The sequence below is a fragment of the Lycium barbarum genome, chromosome 5 (genome assembly GCF_019175385.1).
Source record: "Lycium barbarum isolate Lr01 chromosome 5, ASM1917538v2, whole genome shotgun sequence".
Taxonomy (NCBI): domain Eukaryota; kingdom Viridiplantae; phylum Streptophyta; class Magnoliopsida; order Solanales; family Solanaceae; genus Lycium; species Lycium barbarum.
In genome coordinates, this window is record NC_083341.1 from 111,093,028 (window position 1) to 111,099,027 (window position 6,000).

A 6,000-nucleotide genomic window follows, 5' to 3' on the forward strand; every position below is an offset into this window, starting at 1 on the left:
GTCCTTTATAGCGGCACGTATCTGCATCTTCCTCTCTGGTACGGATCACGTTACGGTCCGTAACTCGAGTTACGGACGGTCCTTTTGCTCCAAGTTATCCGTTTTTCAGCATTTCTTATCATTTCTGTTCCTTAGTCAACCAACCCTTCAAAACACCAAAATAACATATGAAACAATGTAAAAACACTTAAAAACCAAGCAACACTTCTAGTGACAAAGGCATAAAATGTGCCAAAATTCACGGCACATTAACGTCCCTTCTTGTGGATGCTGTGCTCATGCCCGCAGGTAGGCAGGGATATGGATCAGACCTGTAGGTGTTCTATCAGTGGATTCTCAGGAGCACTCCACTTACTTCAGAGCTGCAGTCTATTTGGTATTGTTCTTATGATATTTTGAATTCCTTGTAGATGGCTCATAGACGTGTGTGTACAGTTGGATGTTTTATAGTTCCATCGGGTCATATTATGGTATAATAATATTGGTGGCCTTGTCGGCCTTATTTTGAGCTCTTGATACTTTAATGTTAGCCTTGCCAGCTTTATGATATATATTATGATGTGGCGACCCTGTCGGTCTGCATATGAACATATGTGCTGAATGATCGGATATTCCTATATTAGGCCTTTTCTGCGTGCAGGTGTTCTTTGAGTTATTGTTTATAATGTTCAAAGTAACGGATAAGTCAGGTGGTTCTCGGCCTACAGGTCGGAGCCCGTCATACTCCTGGTAGGGGTGTGACAAAGTGGTATTAGAGCAGTTCGTCCTAGGGAATGTCTACGAGTTGTGTCCAATAGAGTCATGTTTATAGGTGTGAAACGCGCCACACTTATCAACAAGAGGCTACAGGGCATTTAGGAACCATTGAACTTTCTTTCTTATCGCAGATCATGCCATAGATCTAAATCATAGGATATGATGCCCCCAATTCTAACCCCAAATGTTTTGATCATGGATAAGAAGTTAATTATGCCGCTATGAGGAAATTGCTGAGAATTGAAGTTGTTCATTCGAAAGGTATGTTCCCTGTTTTATTAATATGGATAGATGTTGATATAAGAACTAGAGCAAGATGTTATGGGTATTTGTGATTGCTCTGTGGGGCATTGGATGTGTTTTCTGAGCTGTGTGCAGGAATGAAGTAGTAAGAATTATAGAGGAAATTCTGCCAAAAGTTTTACAAATTGAATTGTTTGCATGTCTATAGAGAAAGAGTAAAGGGAAAATGTGACCATCAGCCATTTGGTAAGTCATGATTGAAGGAACAACTATGCGATGCTTTCAAAAAGAAGTTTTAGAGTGATTTTAATTTAATATAAAAGAGGAACCCTGGAGGGGAAAATGATTAGTAGTTAAGAAACTGGGATGAGTTGCTTCCGAGATTTCGGAGGATTAAGACCTATTGGAAACATAAAGAAAGTTGACATTAGGAACTCAAATACAGTATTACGGTTTATAGATTAGATTGATAACAAAGAGATATTGATATGGGAAAGGAAGTTACCGAGTACAGGAAAGTTCCACCCTAGAAGTGTATATATATATACGAGATCAAGATTGGTTTGTACTCATAGTGGAATGTTCTGCAAACTTCTAGGTAGATATTATGAAGTGGAAAACGGGAAAGAGCACTTTAAGAGCAAAGGAAATCAAGGAGGACCTTGAGGACAGAAGCACGAGAAAATGCGGTTATAAATTAATTAAAGGAAGTTATGTGATCGGTGACAGTAAGAGGAAGCTTAATAAATTAGTAAGGTTGACCAAAGGTAGACAGTGATGGCATAAGACAGTGGACTTGGAATAGAGATACGATTACAAAGGAAACAGGACGAATATACGAGGAATAGACATACATACGAGCAAGCTATGGTATCATAAAGGGAAATAAGAAATGAATGAAGAAAGAAAAAGGTGTATTTTATTAAAATTTCATGATTAGAACAAGAATCGGCGGGACATTAGAAGGATTATGATGCATGATTATGATACAAACAATTAGTTAAGAAAAACTATGGGACACTATGAGCTAAATTAAGGAAAGGACGAATCGTGAGAATGAATGTGTCACACCCCAATCCCGATAGGGCGTGACGGGCACCCGACCCTTACTTAGAGCCGAGCGAACCCGCTGGATCTCATTGTACTCATAATCCTTAAGTCATGAACTGAAATTCATAGGGAAGGCTTTTAACAAAAACATTCTTTTTATCTTTCTCGAATCAAATAAAATTTGTAATCATATAAATCTGTAAAGTGATGCATAATGAATACATCGGCTTATTTAGCCACATACAAGACTGGCAGGCTAAATAGGTGACTCTGTCTGCAAAGTCTCTAACATATATCATTATACCATGACATGGATACTCTGACTCGGCAACACTCCGGAAAGAAATGGAGCTCGCCAATCCCGCTGGAACATCTTCTAGCAATGTCTTCTACTCATCTGTATGCACCTGCGCGGCATGAAACGCAGCGCCCACAAGAAGGGGCGTCAGTACGAATAATGTACTGAGTATGTAAGGCATGAGTAACAACAAAATATAGATATGAAAAATAACAAGGAATAAGAGAGATAACCTATACATCTGGATGCCTCGTAGGGCGGATCTCATGCATGCTTAGTCTTTAAAAAAACATTTTTATACATATACATAGTAACATGCCTGGCCATTAAGGCGCGGTGTGATATATAAATAGTAACATGCCCGGCCATTAAGGCTCGGTGTTATCATCATTAGCCTGCGTCCAGGCCTCCCACGTCCGGGGCAATATCGATCATAACATGCCCACTGCAGTGGTGTGCACATCTACGTGCCTGCCCGGCCGACTATAGCGCGGCGCGGTGTGAGAAAATACATACATATATATAAAGCATGCATAAGAGCCCAATCAAAATCCACAACTATATCGGAGTGACGTAAGGTCGGTAGCCTCCGATTGTATTATGGAATAATCATCGTCGCTTTGTCTCACATTGAAGGAACAATTATTTTAAGGTGAGACTATCGATGAAGAATAGAATTGAGAGAAAACATAGAATAGGATCGTAAATCTCATAAGGCATCAATTCATATACTTTGGAAGATTTAGAAATAAAGTCACCATTCATGAATAGATTGAGAAATCAATAAATAGCTCGACATTCTCATATCGTCATTGAAATCATAAACTTGAAACCTTTAAACATAAGATCATTCTCATCATAGTCATCAAAATGATATTCTCACTTTTGACATCATCGTTGTCATTGAAAAACATAGCCTTTGTCGTTATCATAAGATCTCACATAATCACAACCTTTGGTTTTGGAAAGTAGGAATACTTTGGAAAACATTTATGGAATATCAAGAAGGAAATCATGCTTTGGAATCTGGGACATTTAACTTTTGATGAAGAGGAAAATACGGAAACATTTATGAAACCATAACCTAAAGATCATACCTTTGAAAGAAGGGGCGAGCCTTAACATACCTGGAAGAAAATTCTCGACTTCTAACTTACTTCCCGTCTTGCACCTCTCTTAAGAATTATTCGTAACCTCGTAATCTACATATATAACCATTCATAATATCATTAGAATCATCATCATACGCTCGACTCGAAACTTTAATTAAAATCCTTTTAAGGTTCTGTCGAAATTCGGGCAGCATTTTCCCTGTTTATATGCCTCGCCCGAAATTCCAATTCAATAACCAACAACATCAACAACAATACCAATAGTCGTAATATCATTTCCAACACCAACATATGCGATAAAACAACCCACACGCTATTTTCCAAATTTCTCAACCAACCCACTTGTGATACGATTATTTAATAACCTTTACTTTCGTAAGGAAATTGAAATTAATACTAACACATCAATAACAACATCCTCAACATCCTACAAGATGATTATATACATATTTTATCCAAACTTTTCTTCAAACCTCAATCCATAATTCAACAACATCAAAACACCACCCTACAACTCTATTCTTGCAATTATTCCTTAATCAAACTTGATAAAGAGAGAGATTTGAAGATTCATACCTTATTTTTATGAAAGTAGCAAAATCTTCATGTCACGACCCAGCCCCGTGGGCCGCGACTGGCACCCTATCTGGGTACCCAGACCAAATCACATGTTTATTATCAAATCCAAACTTATTTCAGAGTTTCATAAAAGTCATATCAAACATAACTTATCGAAATATGTCTTAAGCGGTCGCACAAATCAAATACAAACTGAGCGGCGGAATAGACATCGCCGGTCAAAAGTGCAAACATAAGCATAAGGGCCATTTGGGGCCATCATAACAAGCAGACCACTTTAAGACCAGAAAACGAAATCAAACCAACATATACAGGACCCTCACCCCACATATATGACTACAGGCCTCTACGAATTCAAAACAAAGACATATGGCGAGACAGGGCCCCGCCGTACCCAAATAGTCAAATATACCGAACATATACAAAGCAGAAGGAGTCTGTACCAAAAGTGGACTCCGGATCAAAGAGGAGTACTCCGGAATAGCAAAGAGGGAAGCCTACTGTGGAGGATCACCAATATCTGCACCTGCGGGCATGAAATGCAGCCCCCGAAGAAAGGGGGTCAGTACGAAATATGTACTGAGTATGTAAAGCACGGAGTACAGAAATATGGATCAAAACTGAAAGCAAATCAGATAACAAAGTGGAGTACAAATCGGGATGTCAAAATCCGTATCAAAATCATATACGTATACATAATGCAAACGAAATCATGCAAACGCTTAGGAACGTGGTCGCCACTCCGACGCTGGCGCCACACACAGCATAACACCAGAAGATTTCAAATCTCCGTATCTCCGAACACAAACACAAACATAGGTGAGCGTATCGCATCACGAGCCATATCACAGCATAACTCCAAACGGAACCCGGCCCTATGGCGAAGCCTCGGGAACCGTAACACAGCATACGGCCGAATTATCGTAAGGCGCACGAATCATAACCGGCCCGGGAACCGGTGAACGAAGTCATAATAAGGCACGAGCGGAGTCGTGAGCAAACAAATGCAAATCATACTTCAAAATAGTCTTTCAAAACATAATAGTTTTACAAATCGTTCCATAGCACAAAATAAGCGAATACTTAGTCGATACAAAGATCTGTTTCACAAAAGTTTCCAAAATGGTACGTATGGCTCAAAACGTAACTTAGCATATCATAATATTCCAAATATATCTCATAGGAGGGAGTTCCAAAATCGAAAGTAGCATATCAAACTTTATTCACAAAGATAGCCCAATAAGACAAATAGGGCGTCTCGGGGTTAGCGGGCCCACCTCGAGTCAAATTGAGGTGGCGAACATAATTTACGAACATTTAGGGGCCAAAAGGTCATACATAATCATTTCTAAGTTACCCGACCACATTTCGATAGGTTTCGGACGATTGGTGGCATCCTAGCCAAAATAGAGCCCTTAGGCTTCAATTGAATTGAATGAATAGTAACTTTTCTGTGGATCGGGTTTCGAGGAGCAGAAATGCTCCGGAAGTTCCAATATTCGCCTATCACACTAAGACATGCCAAATGAAGAAGTGGGAAGCTTTACATACCTTACAGACGTCGTATGCTCTCCCAAAAGTCAAGTCCCGTTTCGTCTGAAATCTGCAAATGGTCAAAGTTACCAATTGAGATTCTTAGGCTTAAAAAATGCCATTAACTTCATTTTTGTCTACCGAAATTTCGGCAGCATTTCCCCTATAAATCTAACACCCCCGAGACTTAGCTCGGCTCAAAATACATCAACAACAACAACCCAAACATCATCAAACAATATAAACCATATTCAAACTTCAAAAGTCTACCTTACTACGCAAGTTGGAAATCTTTCATTCAAACTTCAAAATTCCAAATCTATATCCATATTATTGTATTCATTTACTCATTCAAGATTATGCCATCACATTCCAAATACATTCCAAGCCATACACGAAATTGCCCAAAATCCATTACTTTCCATAATT